This window comes from Erithacus rubecula (genome assembly GCF_903797595.1).
Source record: "Erithacus rubecula genome assembly, chromosome: 23".
Lineage (NCBI taxonomy): Eukaryota > Metazoa > Chordata > Aves > Passeriformes > Muscicapidae > Erithacus > Erithacus rubecula.
In genome coordinates this window covers 278,142-300,378 of record NC_136675.1, presented here as the reverse complement: position 1 = coordinate 300,378, position 22,237 = coordinate 278,142, and the positions used below count along the sequence as shown (strand labels likewise).

At 45.8% G+C, this 22,237-nt stretch overlaps 2 long non-coding RNA genes across 2 annotated transcripts; one reads left to right on the top strand and one right to left on the bottom strand.

Moving 5' to 3' along the window:
• The first annotated feature begins 3,340 nt into the window (after window positions 1–3,340).
• LOC306811820 lies at window positions 3,341–5,680 on the top strand. The gene is made up of 2 exons (XR_013776745.1): window positions 3,341–4,304; window positions 5,042–5,680. It is a non-coding gene; the product is annotated as an uncharacterized lncRNA (long non-coding RNA).
• A 12,195-nt stretch (window positions 5,681–17,875) lies between these two features.
• On the bottom strand, window positions 17,876–19,634 carry LOC306811822. Its single transcript, XR_013776748.1, has 2 exons — window positions 19,516–19,634; window positions 17,876–18,989 (listed from the first exon to the last, which is right to left on the bottom strand). It is a non-coding gene; the product is annotated as an uncharacterized lncRNA (long non-coding RNA).
• Between the last annotated feature and the right edge of the window lie 2,603 nt (window positions 19,635–22,237).

The window sequence follows — 22,237 nt, the reverse complement described above, 5'->3', positions numbered from 1 at the left end:
ATGCTGGTTTGCTGTCAGTGAGTAAAACACCCAAACAAGCTCACACTGCTCCCTCTCTCTTGTTTCAGCCCATCGTGCACGTTTATGTGCAGTTCATTGAAGGAATATTGAAGGTGGGTGCTCTTCAACACCAGATCTCCATGGGGAAGCCTGAACAAATCCATGGGGAGGAGGATCCCTCTGGCTCTGGAAGGCTGAAACTCCCTGTGTCCATCATCAAAACTCCTGAGAGCTGCTTCTCTCCCTCTCTTCCCAGGAAATGAGCAGCCCCCTGTCATCTCTCTTGCCACCTCTTCAGTCACCGGCTACAATAGAGACTTCCAAACTTCCCCTGGAGGCAAAGGTAACCCAGCCCATCTCTGCCAGGGCTTCTGCTGAATTACAGGAGATCTTTCTGCTGAGCAGAAGTTCAGTCTTGGCAGGAGGAGCCTGTCTGGAGTCCAGTCTGAACTCCCTGGCCATAAACAGTGCTGTGAGTTGGAAGTCAAACTCCAAACTGCACCTTGTCTGGGGTTCCTTACAGCCAGCTGTTTTGATTTTTTCTTTTTAACTTCAATACAAGGAGTCTATTTTTTTTTTTGTGTGAAGGACAGATATTCTTGTTTCTTGAGAACTGGCTTAAAAGAATTGGGAAAAATTATGTCTAACAAAAAAATGTTGGTTTTTTGTTTTCTTTTGTTTTGTTTTGTTTTTTAACTAATGAGGCTTTAGGCACACTCTTATATGCAGAGGCAGCAGCCTGTGCCTTTGCAGGCAAGGCTCATCTGCTTCAACAACTTAAGGAAAGTGCAGTTCCATAAAGGGAGTAGACTGCAGTAACATACCTATTGAAAAATAGTGATAATAAGGATGATAATAATAATAATAATAATAATAATAATAATAATAATAATAATAAGTAGGAGGAGTAGTACCAGTAGTTTAGAAATGGAAACAGTTTCCCCTGACTGCCAGTGTCCAAAGGGAAGACAGATACCTCAGAGGAGGAGTTGACAGTGGTGGTTTCTGCTCTCTCCACTCCTGGTCTCCATTATTAACTCCCCTTCAGACAGGCCTTTTCATCCTTATTTTATTGTTAATACACTCGCAAGACATTTACAGAGCTGTTGGCAAGCAAACCTGCCAATTCCTAAAAAAATCCAAACTCCTTCTGTTTCCCTCTTTTCTTTTTCAGGAAATAAATACTGAAATTGATGAGACATCCACTGAGGAAATTTTGAGAGTAAGTGCTCTTAAAAAGATCTCTGTGTTTGCTTATGTTTTGCATATATTAAGGAAATAGGTGGGGAAAAAAATACATTTTAAGAGCTGTTTCTCTTATCTCTTCCCAGGAAATAAGCAGCTCACTGCCACTTCTCCTGTCACCTCTTCAGTCACCAGCTAAAACAGAGACTTCCAAACTTCCATTGGCAACAAATGTAAACCAGCCCAGTTTTGCCAGCAGAGTCAGGCAAGAAGTGCAGCCCCACATCTGAGCTTTTCATTGTGTTTGACTTCATTTCCTCCTCTTCTGATGCTCCAGTCCATCAGCTGGGATTCACTGATTGGTGTGTTATTGGAAACCTTGAGAAGCTGACTGAAAATGGTGGAAATGAGCAGTGGGGAATCAAGGCTGAGATCTATCTGGGGCTCCTTGTTGCTGCCACAGTTCCCTGGTCATCCTGATTTCAGATGATCAGAAATCTGCTAGGTGCTGTGTTACTGAATGTTAAAATCCCTGCCAATTAAAAGTCTCTCTCACTTGAAGCCTCTCAGCTTTGGAAGTGTTGTGTAGTTGAGACACTGGCAAGAATTGGTTCAGGATATAGCCAAGTTTTTAAGAACATTATATGTGCATCATATTCATGAATTTCCTTCGCTTGTCCAGAGCACCAGAAGTTTCATTCCAAACTGAGAGGAAAAATGTGGTGCTGCCACCACTGCTGGCCATGACTGCTGCACAATATGCACCAAACTCAACCTGACAACTCAAAACAGACTCACAACTGAGACTGACAACCTGGACCTGCCTGCCATGGATAACCCTGCAAGAACCAGCGTCTGCCTGCCATGGATAATCCTGCAAGAATCAGGGTCTGCCTGCCATGGATAACCCTGCAGGAACCAGGATCTACTTGCCATGGATAATCCTGCAGGAACCAGGGTCTGCCTGCCAGGGATAACCCTGCAGGAACCAGGGTCTGCCTGCTATGGATAACCCTGCAGGAACCAGGGTCTGCCTGCCATGGATAACCCTGCCTGCCATGGATAACCCTGCAGGAACCAGGGTCTGCCTGCCATGGATAACCCTGCTAGGAGCCAGGATCCTTGGTTTGCCAAGCACAGGAAAGTGGAGGAAGATGACAAGGAACAATCCCAGGACATCAACATGGGTATCCAGGAGAGTTGGCTGGAGGATTCATGCAACACACACCTGCTGTGTGATTCTCTTCACAAACATCCTCTCAGATAAGTAACTATTTCTGGTTGTAGGCAACTTGCAAATACAAGACTGATGTAAAAAGGAGTGTGTTTATAAACAGAAAGGGTGGTTTGGTTAAAAATAAAAAACAGAAAACCTCTGGGTGTGGCTCCAATCTAAGCCTCAAGTTTTATAGCTTGATAACAAACCCTTGTTTGTTATCAACCCTTGCAGCTTTTCTTTTCTGGGTTATAAGATTGGATTTTACTGGCTGTTTGTTAAAATTTGGCTGTTTACTGTTGGCTTGGGGTGTGGGATTTGGGGTGTTTGGGAAGAGTGGGGCTGTGACTTCAGCCAGACTCTGCACACTGTTTTTGCTGCCTTCTAACAGCTCATTTTTCCCTGATAATTTTCCTCCTTCCAGCCCTCACTGCTCTCTCAGCCACTGAGAAAAGAACCTGCTGCTGAATTTCTCCGTGCTTGGCAGAAGTTTAATGGTTACAAAGCATTGTGAGTTGCCAAGTGAGGAGCCAAGGTTCCATTTCCATTGTTGGAGGGATTGCTGGGGAGGAAGGCGAGAAAGGGAGAGCCTGGAGCATAGACTATGCCTGGGACAAATGAACATTTTCTCTGGAAATTTAGGATGTTGGAGTTGCTTTAGGCTTCTCTCTCTGACCAGCTTTCTCTCTGTGCTTTTTCAAGGATCTGCAGGGAATGAGATGAATCCTTTCCCAGCGACTTCTCTGCCAAATAAACACAAGACAAGATAACTGTGAAGTTTGAACAATAAGTGTTTGTTTCACAGCCCTGCCTGTGGTTTCTGAAGAAACCAAACAGAGCTGGCCCTGCAGCCACCCCAGTTTCTGCTTCCTCATTCCTCATTTTGTGAGCAAAGAGAGAGGGAGAGCTGCCCCATCAGGGCAGCACCTGCAGCTTGGCTACAACTGGGCTGCCCTTGAATTTTTGACTCCTTGCTGAGCTTGTGACCAGTATTTGCCAAAAGGAATTCCTGTAGTTGCTGGCATGTTTTTGGTTATACAGTTTAGTCATTGCAAATGTTGTGTTGTCCTGTGGTGCAAGCAGTGGGGAATGCTCTGAAGCTGTAACCTGCCATCCCATGGGGCCTTTGCAGTGTCATTTTCCATAAAACATAAAGTTTTTGGGCCTCTTTGGGCAAAGGAATGCATTGCCATGATCTGCTGGCAAACTTGCAAAAGAAAATAATCAGGATGGGCCTGGCAAAAGGGCTGGGAGGCTGTAAAAATCCTCTCCATAAAGAGGCAGATGCTGAAAGTCAAAAAGCTTTGCAGGTCCTCTTTGAGTAAAGTGAGTCCAGTCACTGACTGTCTTCTGCCAGATGTGCCTGTTGGGTGGATCCAGCCAAATGTTTTCTCTATCCCTCCTTTTGTTGCAGAGATTTCTGCTGGACAAACCAAGAGATGTGACCAGGAGCCGGTCTGACCTCATGCACTGAATGAGGCAGAATTGACAGTGACTGTGACTGGAACCCAAGTGCCTTAACTGGGTCTCCAGGATGTAAATAGTTCCATGTTCTCTGTTCTGTTGAAGCCTTAGAAACAGTTCTGTTTTGTTAAGTTTCCTTCTGTTCAGTGCAAAGCACCTGCATTTTTTGTTTGTTTGTTTGTTTTAATTACAGTTTTAAGTTCTTTTAGTTAACCTTGGGAAAACTTTGTGGTTTTTGAGGGTAATGCTTTTCTGCCTTGCAAAAGAAGAGATGGGGGTGGTACCTGCCTTTAAAATGACCAAGTACAATGAATTTTCTGAATGGCCCCATGTGCTGATGGTCTATAAATGTTGAATATTATCAATAACTATTATGAATAACAGGACAATATTCACATCTATTGCTGACAGGAAATCTGCACTCAGATTGTTACTGAGGGTCTTGCTCAGTTTCTGTGGGAGCCCAGGGCATACCCTTGGCCTCCTTGGAGGTCTCAAAACCCCCCTAGCAAGGGTTTCAAAAACTCCTAAGTCAGACCCTGGTGTCACAAGCACTGAATTCTAATCCCTGGGGGAAGTTGTCAGCATGAAGAGAATAGAAACAAGTCACCAAAATTAGTGAAGTATAAATTAAACATTTAAAACGTAAATAAATAGGTTTTTTGGAATGTTTATGATAAGGGACATGTGGGCAAAATGGAAAACTTGGGGGGTGGACACCTTTTCCTCCTTCTTCTCCCTGTCATCCATGTTAGATAACACGTTAGCACTTTTAGATTAGATGAAGTCAGAGTTGGACCATTTAATAAAATTGTACTGTATTGGGAAAAATTTTGAAATTTTAAACGTAATACGCAATACAAACTATACAAAATAAGCCCTGCCTTCACCAGGCAGATTCCACCATGGATGCTAAGCTGAGCAAACCGCTGCTAGCCAGGCAAAAAGTCCCTAAAATAAGAAATATTAAACAATCCTTAGAACAAAAGAAAACCATCTCCAGCAATCTCTCTTTGGCTGCTTCAAAAAAATCAAGGTTTGAACCACCTTCATGTCCCTCTAGGGTAATCTCAAGGCAAAGAAAAAACCTCAGACTAAAACATCTGGCGTCCGTGGGTGGGCATTGACATCTAGCGTCCCTAAGTGAACATTAACATCTAGCGTCCCCCTAAGTAGGCATTAACAAGTTTCAGCCTTGTCAGATCTAAGTTTGGGTGGCAAAATGACACCCAAGGGGTGACTGGAAACAGCTCTGCCTGTCTCCTCTGCTGGAGGGATGGGACTTACAGGGAGGATTCCTACTTGGGCTGCTTTTTTTGAGATTTGGATTAGTGAGGGTGGGAAACTGCAGTGGATCTGGGATTGTTTGGGCATTGTTGTGAGTCTTAGAGCTTCCAGGGAGAGGAATCCCTTCTGATAAAGGAGAGATTAAGTGGCTGAATGTGGAACATGAGGCACATTTTGCATGTGGGTATTTGCCTGAAAGCACTGGTAGTCTCAGTGAGTGTCCAGGAGCAGAATTTGGTACCAAAGTGGGGTGTCCTTCCAGTGGGAGAGGACTTGGGCTCCCTCTCCCACAGGAAGCCACACTCTAGGATGGGCACAAAGACTTAGAAACCTGTCAAGGGAGCCCAAAAGGCAATAATGAGCTGTTTGCAAGCACTTTTGCCTTGCCACACTAACAGTGGAGGCAGCATCCACAGCATTGGTATGTTCAGTTGACACAATTCTCTTCCAAGAGATTTCCTGGAAATTAAGCTTGCAGTATGGCTCAAGGGATTATTTTTTTCAGAGGAGTCACGCTTCTGTGAAAAAGACAACCCAAATTCCTCCAAGTTCTGCAGTCACCTTTTAGTTGAATTTTATGGGCTTTGATCAATGTTATTTATACAAGATGTTTAGAGTCAAGTTCAAAAAACTGTTAAAACAAAAGGTTTATTTGTACAAGTAGTTTATTTATGCCTCAAACACAGCTGAGCAGCTCCTTTCTACAATTGTATTCCCTCCATTCCCCCACAGCCAACTGTATTCCAATATGAAAGCAAGTTTATTTGTAATGGTCATAAAATGGTCAATAAAACATGCATGTTTGATATCAGTGAGTGATTCTGGAATCTTCATTTATCACCATGCTAGTCCAGTGAGTTGACACCCTTGCCTACCCAAAGATTTCCTGTTGTGTGCCAGCAGCCTCCTGCCATCCTCATACCCAGTGGTGTGCCTGCTTAGTCTCTGCTGCTGTCACATCCCTGTCTCTGACAGACATGTGTGAGTGTGGAGAGGATGGCATCCCAAAATAACTGGGTTTACAAGAAAGAATTATCTCCCTTTCTCATTTTTTCTCATTTCATGGTGAATAAACAGGTCTAACGTTTCGCTGTTTGTAGAACACCTGTTTGTGGGTTTGAGGCTCAAGAAAATGAGCAGTAAATAAATACCAACCAGCAACACTCCCGCATTTCCAAAAGGGGTTTCTGCAGGCAGGGTTCCTGCCTGGAGTCATTCTGCCTTCTGGCCCTGCAGGACCACTGGGATCATGGCTGGATCTTCCTGCATCTTCAAGGGCCTGGCCTTTTATGTTCACTTCATTAATGTTCACTTCATTATGTTTGCTTTATTTCAGGGATAAGCTGCCCTAATGGATGGTCCATGTTTCCCCTCCCCATTTAACCTATCAAACCTTTTTTTACTCCTCGTCCCTGGAATTATGCCTGCCCATAGCAGGAGGGTTGGAACTAAACCATCTTTAATGTCTCTTTCAACCCAAGCCATTCTATAGAGTAATAGAAAATGTTTTAAAATCCACTGTATTTCAACCGCGAGCCAGGTCAGGGGCCTACAAAGGGTTAGGAAAGATTCTCATTGCTTTCACTTGGGCCTATTTTAGGACATGAATGAGATGACTTTTTTACCTGTTCATTTTGTCTGCCAGCATTGACCTTCTATCAGTGAGAACTTTAACCTGCTGCTCAAAACCAGTGACCAGTGGGTGTGAATCAACACACAGACGTTTTCGGCACTCCCAGAACAGCCAGAGCTGCACAGTTGCCTGCTTAGAGCACATTTGCATTAAAATGCCAAAAAATTGCAGCAACACTAGCCCCATAGACTGAGCCAGGGAGGAATTACGAATACAAGTTTTCATCTCCTGGCTGGCTGTGCTTTATTTGCTACCAGTTCCAGTACAGGAAATGTGCAAAACTTTAGAAAACAAATACAGATGTGGCAAAAGCAGCCAGGAAAAAAAAAAAAAAAAAAAAAAAAAAAAAAAGTATCTGGAACAGAGTACTTGAATTTGTTCTAACTAAGCTTGAATGGGCTAATTGGCTGAATTTTACATTGAACCATTTGACAGTTCCTCAGACTTTTTTAGCAATGTTTTTCCTTTTGCTGATGAGTTTGTATTCGTGGCTGTGCTGCTGGACGTGCTGGAGTCGGGGGGGCTGTTTTTGTTGTGGGTTGGCAGCCGCAGAACTTGAGGAGTGCGGGCAGCGCTGCGCTGGGGGTGCCGTGCGCACCGGTGGCACTGGGTGCGCGGGCTCCAGCGGCACGGGGGCTGCCCACAGGGCTGAGTGTGCAGGTGGCTCCAGCAGCACAGGGGCTGCCCGAGCAGCTGGGTGCGCAGGTGGCTCCAGAGGCAGGTGCTGTGGCTCCAGAGGCAGGCACAGCGGGGATGTGCGGCAGTCAGGTGGCGAGCGGGGCACGGTGCGCGGGTGGCTCACGGGGGCCGCTTTCGCCACTTCTCTTTTCGGCAGCACAGGTGAGAGGGCAGCGCGGTGGCTGCGCTGGCGATGAGGCGCTGCTGCGGGCGTGGCTTCTGGTGCAGAACTTCTGAGGCCGGACCACCTCTCCTGGCTCCGGGGCGGCGGCGGTGGCAGCAGTGGGGTGGCCGCGGGCTCTCTGTCACAGCAGCTGCTTCGTTCGGCTGCTTGGGGGAGGGGTGCGACTCAGAGAGGGGAGTGGAGGGGGATTTAGTGCATGCCGCCACACAGTCTGCGCCATTCTGTGCCATTCCACTCAGCAGAGATGAGGGGTAAACGTGAAAATTTGTTTTTGCGACAGGAGAGGGGCTGTAGGGGAAGGGGAACGCAGAGGAGAGGTTTTTGGCTGGGGTTCAGTATTTTCTGAACATTCATTAGAAGACTGAACACCTAGATTCATTTAAAATAATCAGACATAGCATTTTTATGACTGGAAATTCTTGATGTTGCAATTTTTCAGCAACTTCATTTGAAACACCATGATTAGCACCAAAAAAACTTTTTCATCCATGATGCTAAGTTCCATTCACTAAGCAAACCATCCAAATTGTACCATTCTGAGACGCATATCACTTGCAGGCTACTTGGCCTACTTTCTCCTCCTAGATGTCCCTCTGGCAACAGAGGTCATCCTTTTCATCAGGGTCTGGCATGGCGTGTGCCCCCACCGCTCAACGCCTGCTAGGTTGCAGCCAGCAGAATAGCTAAAAATCTTCTTCATGGCAAACACAGCGGCCAACCCAGTCTTGCCCTGACTATTTCAGGAGGGTCTTGGCCAGCCCTGCTCCTTTCACCTGGTTACCAAAGCAAAACTTCACCTGCTTAATTCAGGAAGAAATGGGCAACATGGCAAAGCACACACAGATTTGCATTAACAATACAACAACAAGGATAGCTGAACAAGTGAAAAAAATTTTCACGGGTTATGTCGGACAGACATATGGTATTTAAACTTAACAAATTAACTGAAGTTGCTTAAACACTGACTTTAAGTTGGCTAATTGACAAATCTGTACTACTAAAAGCAAGCAAAGCAAAATCATGAGCATAACATATAATTTTTCGTATTTTTCTTAAACTATCATCTAACAAAAAATTCTACAATACCGCTGTTCCCCCCCCTTTTTTTAAAATAAACTCGAAGTTCGCAACCTTCTGCAGGTAAATCACAATACAACAATCAACAATACTTTAAATAATAGACATATATTTATAAAACTAGATAATCATCAATTCTTAAAAAACTGTGTCATCACCTCTGAGTCTGCAAACAGCTGATAAGCCTTTATTCAATGAGGAATCAGATGTTCATCTCTAGAAAATGAGCATCAAATTCACCCCAAAATTAGCTTCAGCTGCCATACTGCTAGGGTTAAATTGCCAAGTCAAAACGACTGGAATATTATTTTGATGTAGAAAACACCTGGTTTTACACAATTTCCAGGTAGAATTAAGGCCTGGCCAGAGCCTAAATTCCAATTGCAAGAGAAGTCCCTCACATCTTTTTATTAAAAAAACAAGACTCTTAAGAACAGAACGACAATTAAACATTTCAAAGTGAGAAAGAAATCAAATTCCTTCAGCAGCTCATTCTCTCTGAAGTTTTTCCTCAGGATGAGATGCTTTGAACATGGCAGGCTGCTGCAGTGCTTCTGTAATAACAACTCAGGAAAACTGTTAAGACTAATTCAGAAAAGACTTTCAATGAAGCTCAGATAATTTTCTTGAAACCCTGAAAAATACTTAAAATCATGAGACAGCACAGGGTCAGGTAATAGGAGACCTGCTAAATTAAGAAAGAAGATTAATAAAAAGAACACAAAGGAACATTAAATTCACAACTTTACTAATTATCTTCATACATTTGATTCAAGAACATGCCTGGAGGCTTCCCAAAATTTGTTTGGAATATTGAAAGAATTCAAGTTAAACAATAAAACAGAAATCAAAATCGTTCTGTGATACATAATCCATACTCTTAGCACAATGGTTTTAAAATTAAATACAGACAGTAAGTTTGAGCCTTAAAAATCAAGCTCATAGAGAAATACTGTTTTTTCCAATATATATAAAGGAAATTTGGCTCAAATTAAATTTTACACTTCAAATGATGGTCCTAGAAAGGATCCTAATTTGTGTTCATGAAGCATTTCATTGATAATTCAAAAAATATAAACTAGAAATCTATTACAATTTTATTTGAAGGGAAAGCTAAAATACCGATAATAAATGTGCGAGGCATAAATTTGCAAACTTCTTCTTTAAACAAATTCAAAACTTATTAATTCATAATGACAGCATTACAAAGACTTAGAAGCTAGGTTTTTTTAAATAATTAACTATAGAAAAATGAAAACTCAATGTTGACATTTGGAAAGGTGTCCACTCATATCTGAGCAACAACAAATCACAAAATATAGGTGATATCTATTCAAATAGAATATAAAATGTTCTGTGCCTTCACCATTCCAAATATTTCAGCATAACCTGAATGTTTGGGACAACAGTGAAGAAAACAAACACCTTCAAACTTTACATACAAGAACTGTGAAAATAAAACTGAATCTGTTATTGTGCTCCCTTGCTCCGTTTGTCCCCAACAATGTAGATTAAAGCAGCTCTTGGCATCCTCCCACCCCCCTTTCCCCCTCCTCTCTGCAGCACTGGACTCGTGCATGACACAGAGGGAGCAGCAGGAGGACCGACAAGCCCCTGAGAGTGAAGTGGGGACGGGGAGCAGCGTGGCCGCACCCGACCTGCTCCCATTATGGAGGGACTGTGGTCTGGGCATGCCCAACCCGCTCCCATTAGGGAGGGACCACGGGCTGGGCATGCCCGACCCGCTCCCATTATGGATGGACTGCGTGCTGGGCATGCCTGACCCGCTCCCACCACAGGTGAACCGCAGGCAGCCGCTGCCCCTGGGCACTGGCCACGGAGAAGGATGCAGGCTGGGCGGGCGGCCTGAAGCAGCGCAGAGGCAGAGTGGAACAGCAGAGCTCCCCTCCCCTGGGCTGCAGCCCAGGGTGGTTACGCCCTACTGCTGCTCCTGGGTCTTCTCAGGTTCCAAGAGAAAACTAACTCAGCAGCACGCAGTCATAAGAAAAGCTCAGAAGCTAAATCAAAATCTTTTTCCTTTGACTTTACAAAGCATGAATTCCTCTCTCCATTTCAATCTGCCAGCTCTAATGTTGATATCTCAGGTTTCCCTGAAACTGAGCAATCATTTCCTCTCTTAGCATTCCCAACAGCCGGAGACAGATCTGTCTCTACCCACTCGCTCTCACCCCTGCTGCCATGTCCTCTCTCCTCCCATTTCCCCCTCCTCTTTTCAAACACTGTTTCACACATGGGTTGTGCAGGGGGTGGGGGGCAATTCCTTGAGCAGCCACTGCAGCCGCAGTGAAGCTGCCGTGCGGAGTGGGAAGGGGAGGCTCCCGTTCTAGGGACTGAACACATGGCGTGGGGCGGGCACGGGCTCAGCAGCCTCGGCCAGGCTTCTTCGGGCTTTCTTCGCACCTTACTGATCAGGGCCCCTGCGCTCCCAAAACGGCTCGAGCGGCATCGAAGATGGTGCTGCCGGCTGGTCCCCGAAGCCGTTCTCCCCGGCTAAGTGGCACAACAGTGACAGGGTCCCCTGGATTTGTGCTTGAAAAAAATCACAATTAGCAATATATTGTGACACCAATCGAGAAGTCAGTGAAGAAGTCTCTGTCTTTTCAGAATTAGTAAGTGGCTCACTTAAAGATTCTCTGATAATTCCTAAGACGGTAATAACAAAGGAGCTTTTTATCTCCTAAACAAACATAAAGAAGTTTCATACCAATTTGATCCCAGAAAGTTTCACTTAAAACAGAATCAGGATCTACATTTGGAAAATTCTTTCTAACATATATTAACAGTTCTCTTAACTTTTTATTTCGAACACTAAAACCATTTCTCATTAATAAAGATTCTAAATAATCATACATATATTTCTGCTCCTTAAATACACTTTCCCCCATCTCTGTGGACTCACCACAACACTTAGCTTTCTTTAAATACGTCATTATAAATTCCGTATCCTTTCCCATACTCCTGTTCTTTAAATATATTTTCCCCCTTTCTGTGGATTTACCTAAACACTCCACTCATCTGAAATATATCATTATAAGTTCTAGATGCTTTCCTATACTCTTTATTTCTGTTCTTTAAATATATTTTCCCCCTTCTCTATGAATATACCTCTGCACTCAGCTTATCTTACAGATATATAGATATATATATATATATAATCATAAGTTTTGTATTTTTTTCTCATATCTGCTCTTTTGGCATAATATTTTCCATGCTCCTAGATTACCCCAAAGTTGCCCACCTCAATATAAGACAGGTGATGAGAAATCCTGGACCTCTGCCTCTCCAGTCATGTTTGCTTCTCCCAGCAGTCAGCAGGGCCTTTCTCCTGACTTTCTCCTTACCACACTTATTTGAGGCCTTTGAGGAGCCCCGACAGTAATTTAAAGTTATTAGTAAAGCAAACAAAGCAACACACCACTCACAGGGCACCAGAATGTGAGGTTCCCGGACCTCTGGTGTTCTAAGCACCTACTCTGGAGCTCTTAGGCTCTTACTTCGTTGGGTAATCTCCTAAATAAGCAAAGCAGCTAATAGTTAAAAAGGTTATTTATCACAAAGCACATCAGTCTCAACAGGCAATAGCAAAAAACAATGGCAAAGCAATGGCAAATGCAGTGGCAATAAGCAAATGGCTAAAAGCCAGAATGGCTAAAAGCCTGTGGCTAAAAGAAACAACTCTCCCCAATACATACTCCTATACAGGATTTTTCCAACAAGCTAAGATGCAAACTCAGACCACCACTCTGTAACCTATTAGAATTCTAGTTTCTTAGCATGCTAGGTTATGTATATAACTACTTATATAACCTATCTTGTTCTTCTGAAAAATAAGCGGCATTCTTACTATAGCTCTGTTATGTCTAAGTCATGTCTACAACTGTGGGCCTGGAACCTCTTGCTGAAGATACCAGTATGTTTCAACCTTCACTAGAACTCGCTCTGCTACTCTGGCATTTGAAACCATCCACTTATTAAAAGCATTAGAACTCACCCTAAAATTACTAACACACTTCTACTTAAATGTCTGTTTTATGTGCGAGTGGCTTAATATACTTCAATCCATCCAAAGGCTTTAATTCAACCTCTGCACTCTGATTTCTCCCTGAAGAATTCAGAGAGAGACTCCTGACTCACTGACTCAAATACAGGGGGTCCCTGTACCCAGGAAAAGGGGTGCACGGATTAAGGAAAGTGGAGGGTGGGGCTGGGAAAGGCAGGAATGGGGGTCCAGGGGATCCCAGGCTCAAGGAAAAGGGAGTCTGGGGTCTCTGAGAGGGAGAGGGCCTGGAAAGGGGGTGCAGGGGGGCATTGGTGCTAGATAAAGGTGCGCAGGGTGGTTGGTCTTGGTGCGTGAGAATGGAGGGTTTGGAAGAGTTTAATTCCTGGATATGGGGTCACAGGACCCAAAATGAGGATTCCAGGGGTTCCCCTGCCCAAGAATGGAGGTTCAGGGGGTTTTCAGAAATGGAAATGCCTGGAAATGGAAGCTCAGGTGTGGGAAGATAGGTTCTAAGGATAGTGCAGAAGGCAATCTTTCCCAATGAATTACAACTGTACTGATTACCAAGGAGTGGAAACAAGACTTGCTTGCCCAATGAGTGTGGGTGTTATAAAAGAGTGGTCAGCTGGCCACAAGCCACTGGTGGAGCTGGAGCTTGAGACCCAGGGTCTCCTGCAGCTTGGCATGGAGCGTGCTGATTGTGCTGTGGGTAGCTAAGGGATATGCAGTTGTGCAAAGAACAGATAAGAAGTTGTGTGAGGGACAGGCTGGGGTTTAGCGAGTCATGTAGAAGGAAACTTGCAGAGAGGAGAGGACTCAGAGCTGTGTGGAGCTGCCTATGAGAAAAGGAGACAGAGTTGCCTGAAAGAAGTTCATTGAGAGAAAGCATGAGAAGTTTTAAATAAAGGGTTGGTGATGATGCCAGTTGTGTCCATCTCAACATAGTAACTACATCTCCCCATGTCCCCACCCATGTCTCAGTTCAGTGTCTTTATTTTTACCCCAAGGTTAGATGTTTTAAAGGGATGAAGGGAAATGATACGCAAATCAAGGCCAAAAGAAAAGGATTTCCGTGTCTGTGCAAGCTGAAAATCCACATACGTGGGAGTGAGTAAAGAAACTTTTTTGGAGGGATTTTCATCCCACTGTCTCCAAAATCTTGGTCTTTGCCCCAGTTTATCAGCATTTGGCTGTGGAAGACACACTTGGGCAACAGGAAACTGGATTTGCTGAGGTTGGAAAAGACCTTCAAGACCATTCAGTATTTCTGAATGGTACCAGAAGTTAGGATTGAATGCAGAAAATTTTCTGGGGTTGAAAATCAACAAATTCACTCTGCCCAGGGAATTCCCAATGTTGGTTTGCGTCCCAATGTACGTTCCTGCCCCTTGAATGAATTCCTTGAATTCTTCAAGTCCCCACAGCCACAATGATGCAGAGCCCCCCAGCCAGGTGTCTTCCCAACACAGATCACCAGGGCTCTGCCCAACGGGGGTCACTGGGGATCATCCAACACCAATCCTCCAATGGGGGATGGGGCTGGAGCACAGCATGAAGCTCTTCCCACACTCGGGGCACTCACAGGGCTTCCCTTAGTGGTGTCTCTGTTGGTGTTGGGTCAAGTGAGTGCTCCTGGAGAAGCTCTTCCCACACTCAGGACACTTGTAGGGCCTCTCCCCAATGTGATGTCTTCTCAGGCTGGAGCTGTCCCCAAAGCTTTTCCTACATTCCAAGGAGGTGTAAGGCTGTTGCCCAGTGTGGATCACCTAGTGCCACATCAGATCAGATATTTTGCAGAAACTCTACCTGCATTTCCTACACCCATACGGCTTTTCCCCAGTGTGGATCAGCTGGTGCCGGATGAGGGCGTAACTGTGACTGAAACCCTTCCCACATTCCCCACACTAATAGGGCTTCTCCCCAGTGTGGACCCTTTGGTGTCAGATCAGGTCAGAACTGTACCTGAAACCCTTCCCACATTCCAAGTACTTGTGGGGCTTCTCCCTACCATGAGGCTTCTCCACCAGCTCTGAGCTCTGCCTGGATCTCCGGCCGCCTTCTCGTCTCAGGGAGGGTCTTTCCTCCTCACACCTCCCTGGGCTGGGTTTGCAGCCTCTCCTCCAGTGAGATCTCTGGGGATTTTCCTCCACCTACATCCACCCATGCCTAGGGAATGAAACACCCTGATTTGGGGGGAAAAACAAGAAGACATCTCTATGGGCTGGGAGTTCCTCCTTGCCCAGGTTCAACTCAGGAAGTCATTGGGCATCTTGTGTCTGTAAGACCCTCTAAAACACCAGGATTCAGCCCAAAATTCCTTCAAACATCAAGACACAAGTTAGAAAACCCCCAAAAATCAACAATCAGCCAAAATTCCTTTCAAAATATAAAGATTCAGCCCCCGCAAAAAACCAAAGCACCAACATTTGGCCCAATGAAGCTCAGACACACCAAGACTCACACCTGTGAAAACTGTGAATCCCCCTCCACTGTCACTTGCTGCATTTGGGGGCACCAACACTCCTGGGGCTGGGGGAGAGGCTGCAGATACAAAGAGGAGTGGAACCTTGTGGTACTTCCTCTTTATACTCTTCCTCCACCTCCAGTGTCCCTGCTCTTCCTTACATTCCTCTTCATCCTACTATTTTTCCTTCTCTTTCCACGTGTAGAATGGTTGATCATTTTGTTCCTCAACCCTGATTCTCCTTCCTTCCTCCTGCTGCCCTCAGGCCCAGCACCCACTGCCGGCTCCCTCTTTCCCCAAACCCACAGCATCCCAGCGCAGGGGCAGGGATGGAGCTGGGGCAGGGATGGGCTCTAGGCCGCTCCCGCCCGCACTCAGTCCCCACTGCAGCTGCTCCCACCACGACAGCGCAGGGGGCCCGGCCTTGGCGCTGCCCCCTCCCACCTCCCCAAATTCCCCTCACGGGGGGCGCTGGGGCCTGGGGGGGCACAGGTGGGGTCCAGGTGGGAAACACTGGGAGCTGTGGCTCTGCCTGGATTCCATGGAAGGAAGAACAGGAAAGTGTCTTTACAAACAGATGCTGGGAATCTCCTTGCAGACAGGGCCAGGGACATGTACATACGGAAGTGACAGCAAGAGCTATCAGGTTCAGAAAATATTATTAATTGACCACACAGACTGCTGCTCAGCCAAGGTCCTGCTAAATTTACGAACTCCCAGAAGAACAACAAAGACCTGAAACAGAGCCATATTGCAACCAATAAAAAAGTGTGGTGCATATTAAGAGGGGATGCAGCAGTGTATGCATTGGGAAGTCTGCACCACTCAAGTACATCAGCCAAGTAGAAGAAGCCTCTGGGAAATGGCTGAATGTTCAGGCTAAAAAGCATCTTTGAGTATTTGAAAAAAAAAGCTCAAATAAAAGAGAAAAAGGTTAAATATTTGGGACATAAACTGACTGAAGGTCTGTGGTGTATTGACCCAGAAAAGGACCAGGGAATCTCAGAAGTAACATTACCCAGCACTAAAATGCAGCTAGAACAATTCTAGGAATTAATAGGGAAGTGCAGGACCTGGACTGAAGATTCTCTGTTCCAGCCAGAATACTGTATGACTTTTTAACCCCACATAGCCTCAATATTGTGGTATTGACACATGAAACAGCAGAACGTCAGATAATGAAATGAAACCAAAATGATTAGTGCCCCAGCCACGGCTCTTCCAGACTCAGAAAAAAAAATTTGGATTGTATGTGTGTTATAGTACATGTAATATTATTAGCTTTTGGCAAATACTAAAATGAATACTATTTGTATAATGTTGGAAAATTTTGCTGTATGAATATAGTTTTTTTTTAGTTTTGCTATTAACGAAACTAAAAAATAGTAGTCTGATAAGAATGTTTATATGTTATAATATGGTGACATAAAAAACTTTTGTTTATGTAACTAATTTGGAGAATGGTAGAAAAGATAATCGGGAAATCCTTCACATTCTTGGATTATGGGACGCCAGACATTCAGGGAAGGATAAAATGTTGATTTACAAGTTAGGGGGGAATTATTTTGAATAATGCATGAAGATCCATGAATATGCAATGGGTTGATGCATTTAAGGAATGCAGCACCCTATTATTATCACCTTTGCTTTATTGTTAGTCTCTTACTGTCTTTTATTGAAATATTTAAGTATTTACCAGGAAAGTGAAACGCACTGTTGAAAATGTGGATGTTACACAGGGCCATACCAAAGGAATACTCAAGCTAAAATGTTTAACCCAGTGGCCAGAGTGGCCTCACTGTCTGCAGAATTGTCAAGTCACAGCTTTAATGGAACCTGAGGCCCTAAAACAGATGGCAGAAGGATTTCCTGTCAAGTCTGGCACCAAGTTAAAGTTCTGATAACCAAAAGAGCCTCTACATGGATGAGCAGTGCTCAGTTATTACAGAATGAAACTTGTTCAGTGGCACAGGAGGATTTAGAATTGAGGACAGGGGAAGGGTTTAACCAGCCTCCTGTTTGAACAGCCTGCACAGGGGCTGGAAACAAACCCATGGCTGCATTCCAGTGACAGAGCTCCAGAGCCAGGACAGGAGAGATTGATGAGACACTCCCTGGCATGAGGGACAAAATGTGTTCATGGATGGGTCTGCAAAGGCAGGAGAAGGGAAAAGAGTTGCAAGACATGCTTTGATTAAGGGAAGGCAATTAGACCAAGACTTACACTCTGCCTAAGGAGTGCAGAGAAACTCCACTGGTGGACAAGTGCCATGGCCCATCCCAAGTGTCCCTGAGCACAGAAACAGCCCCAGCACAGCTCTGCACAGGGAGACCCCTCACCCTGGCCTCAGGGGCTCTCAAGCCCCGCGGATTTGCACTTCCTGGCTGCAGCACCACCATGGGAGGCCCCACTGAGCCTCCACTGAAGGCAACGCCGCAGCAGCCAGGGCTCCAGAGCAGAGGAAGCCCCTGGGGCTGCCCACACATCCTCTGCTCAAATCCTCTGCCTGGGCACCCTCCTTTGGCCTCTGCAGCCACTGGGGCCAATCCTTGCTGCCACTGCTGCAGCTTCGCTGCTTTATGTGCCTGCACTGCCACAGCTGCTGGGAAGCACACCAGCACAACTCCACTGTGGCTCTCGATTACACTCACACACTGGGCTGCCTGGGATTCAATTACTGGAAAATATACCAACTTAAATTTTTTTGAAATCTCATTTCATTTCTTTGGCTTGGTTTGCCTTTGTTTTGGGGAAAGGAATTTCAAAGGGATTTTTAAGGGATGTTTCACAACTCAACAGAGATGAGTTTAACATCTCAACAGACTGGGAATGGCCCAAAAGATACCCACAAAGATAACAACCATCAACAGAACATCAAGGAACATTAGCAAATATCAAGGAACACCCATCCCAGACACTTTTCCTGGTAACAATTGGAGACACCTGGTCTGGAAAAGGCTGAGAAGGAAATCCAGGAGTGGGGACCTAATTAACACCAGAGAAGAAATCCGGGTTCAATAGGAAATCAAATACTAAGAACTACCCAACTTAGAATCGCTGAACATCAAACCAATGGATTTCAATGGGTTCACCTGTATGAAACTTATGAAAACATCCAGGAAAACTCACATGCCATGGAATTATGTTCTCTGCACACTCGTGCTATGTGTGGATAAAATGATTTCTGTCGCATATCCTGGCAAGGATCAAGTAATGCCTTGACTCTTAAACACTAAAATATCAAGTAGAAAGCAGATTAGAAGCACATGTGAGCCATCCAATGGCTGCTCTGGAACAGTAGCATTGGTTTAAGGCAACTTGGAGAGGAGCTTTGGAAATGCAAATCAACACTGCTGGGGCAAAGTACCCATTTATCATTTGAATTACAGGATTACAAGCTGTCCTCAAAATAATAACCAGAGAGATTGAGCTCCTGACCTTCCTGCTGACCCAATCACACCAAGGAGAAGGCAACATTTGTGGAAAATTAAATGACTGAAACTGATGTTTGCAAATAGATTATAACCGTGAAGTGGTGAAAGAGATAAAAACGGAAATAAGAAAGGGACTCATATTCCAGCCCAAATGTAGAAAGGATGGGAATGGGACACGCTTTCATGATTCCCTGGCAGACCATGACCGTAAACGAATGCTGTTCCTCCTCTGATGTGCTACACCAACTCTCATCTTTTTCCCCATGCAGACACCTTGCTGAGCGCAGTTCATTCAGCAGCTGAGCAATGGGATGCAGGTGGCAGCTAGGCCTGATCCAGAAACGGCTACCAAAGGACAGGGAGTGAGGGCACTGAGAATAATCCCGAAAAACAAAGAGGACCCAGAAAAAGAGATTGAGTACATAGTAAGTAAAAGATTGTAAACACAGATCTTGAGAAAAGAAGAGGACAGAGTGAAAGCAGTAAGATTAATACATAGTGGGGGCACATATTTAAAGGGACATGCAAAAGGAAAATCGGGAAGTCTGAACCTTTCAAATGCCTCAGCCAGTGCAGAAAGGGAGAGGGAGATGCAGCCAGGAAAATGAGGATAAAAAGGAGACTGCCTTTTAGAGACCCCATGGCAAATGCTGCATGGCCACTTCCTTTGTTCATCAATAAAGCCATTTTTACAGGACTCCCCTGTCTCCTGTGGGTACACAAACCTCTGGTCACGTGAATTTTCCCGCACAGCCCCGGGGCCTCTCTCAAACATCCCTTGCCCGCCTCGGGCTCCTGCCGGGGCTCCAGCTGGGTCCCAACTCCATCCCAGACTCACCCTCAGCTCCCACCGTCTTCAGGTCCTACTCACCCCGAGCTCCTGGTGGTTCAGGGCAGCAGCGGTTCCTTGGCCTGATGCCTAGGTCGGGCCCAGCGCTGGAGCCGCTCCTCAGGCGATGTTTCCGAGAAATGGCGGAGCTCGGGAAAAGGAGGGGGGACCGTGCAGGCTGCACAGCCTGCCTCTCACTGCGATTGGCTGATTCTCCCGTTACTCTTTGTTCCTGCGCACTGACTGGCAAAGCAACCCCTGGGGCAGCAAACGCGCCATTGGTTGGAGCCTCTGTGCTGCCCGGGAGTGGCAGAAGCGGCCAGAGCCCCGTGAGGAGGGGGCGGAGCTCAGAGGCGGCCCCAGCATAGCATCACGGGGACAGAGCAGCCACCTCTGGGCTACTCACAGGAACTGGGACGAGGCAGCGCTGCTCCGGCAGCAGCTCCTACCAAGGTCCCAGCAGGAAGGAGACCGCGGGCAGCCCCTCTCACAGTGCACTCAGCCCAGGGGGAACATGGGCCCGGCACGGCACAACGAACCCGCCAGAGCCCCCTGCCGCCCACTCTGCCCGCAGAGAGCCACGAGCCCTCGCAGAACCGAACGCGGCTCCCACCCGCGCTGGGGCCGCCTCTGAGCACAGCCGTCACCTCACCGGGCTCCGGCCACTGCGGCCCGGATGCTCCAACAATGGCGCCTTTGGCCCCGGGGCCGGGCTTGTCCTCGCTCTGCCCAATCAGCGCGCAAGATTGAGGAGTGACGGCAGAATCAGCCAATGGCAGAGAGGGGCGGGCTGTGCACCCGGCACAGTCTCGGCCCGCGCTCTCAGGGCCCACGGGCTGTGTGAGGGGAAAGCCGGAGATGAGGAACAGCCTTGGAACAGGCCGGGCCAAGGCGGGATTGGCCTGGAAACACAAACAAGTTCTCTGCAGATCCCAGCACACCTTTCCCAGCCCTGTGTGTTCACTGGCTTCGGCTCAGCGGAAAGCCCTGGAGCCTCACTTCTCCTACCCCTAATTAGGAGCAACAGCACATGGTTTTGATTTCCCCCAAAATGGGAAAACTGCACCAAAACAAGTGGATATGGACTGGAGTGAATTATGGCAGAAAACGCCAAAAACTCAGAGCAGGATAATGGGAAGTGAATGAAGACCCTTAAGACCAGCTTTCCCCCACCCGTCCCTCCTTCCAGATTCACCTCCTACCCCGACAGTGCAGGGTGTGACAAACGACGCTCCCTTCTTTTAAATTTTCAGAGGTTTATTAAGCCTTAGCATAAAAATACAACAACAGTCTGCATAAGCAGAAAAATCAGTGCTGGGAGCACAGGACTAAAGCCCCACGTGCTCCCCTACAGAATGGATGTTCTGCCTTTTATGCCCCCAGCCCTCCCAAAATCTTGTCGCTGAACTCCTTCTCTGCCATCCATGGCCGGACACTACTTTCTTACAGCTTGGCTGTAGGGCAGGTGCAGGAACAAACAGGCCCTGCAGAATGCCCTGACTACCTGAGCCATGTCTGACAACAGCACAAGGCAGAGGGGAAAGAAGACTATTGGAGGATATATTGCAATAACATCATTATACATCCACAAAATTTATCTTTAACATACACAGTTTTCATCTGTTAATTGTGAGAGCTACCATCACATTACTCATCTATAACAAACCTCCCTTTTTCTTTTCATTATTCATTTGGCTCACATTATTCACATTTAAATTTCAATTCTGATGATTCTCTCTTACTTCTCAAAACACACTTTTATAATACTACCATCTGCTGAAGTGGTTGAGGACAGTGAGAACAGAAAAATATCAGGTTTTCCTTAGGCCCACTTATTTTCAAGGGACAAAAGGGAATCACAGAGGCCATCTGTGGGGGTGTGGAGCTGCTTGTGGAGGAATGGCGAGGGGATTGGCCAGACAGTCAATGTGACTGATAAAGCATAATCCAACTTTATTGAGAGCATCAGACAGTTTTATAGACCAAAATATCATAAATCATCATTATTCATATTAGTACAATCTTATTGGTTTTTACTATGTATGCCTTCTCTTATTATTGGTTATTACAAGTGTGAGATAATCACACCTACTGAATTTCTAGCCAAAAAGCATACGTCCTACCTTGCTGCGCATCTTGGCTGCTACTTCCCTTATTCTTATGCTTATTGCTATATAGTATCCGTCCCAGGGTTATACCTCGCTTGCTACGTGCTTCCCTAGAAGTTAAGGCCTTGATTGAACAATGGACATATGTATTACTTATCGACTAACTCTGCAAATTATGCTAGCTCTATTGCTTTTGCAAAAGTCTCTTAAAAGCAAACATTGCTGCTCAGCAAAATCTGCTGAAGAGCAAGGCCTAGCTACTACTTAGCAGGAGCTGCTCTCCTGCAACAAGCCCTCAGCCAAGCCAAATTCATAGTTTTGTCCATGGCTTTCTAAGCAATTCTCAACACCCGTCCACCATGCTCATGGGGTTACTCCCCATAGCAGGTGTACGTTACCACTGGAAGAATGATCGAGATCTGGTATGGCCTTTTTGCCCCCACCTTACCATGCCTATGGGGCTGCTGCCCAGAGCAGGGCTATACAATCTTCTCAGTGGTGAACACAAGGGGGTAACCTGGTCTTGCCCTCTATTTCTTGTTTTATTCCACTTGTTGCTTCTCTCTACATCTCAAAGCCTAACAGCAAGATCCTGTTTACCACAGGAGGCTGAATGTAGAATTTGCATGTAGTAGCAAAGTTAGCTGTTGTTGATC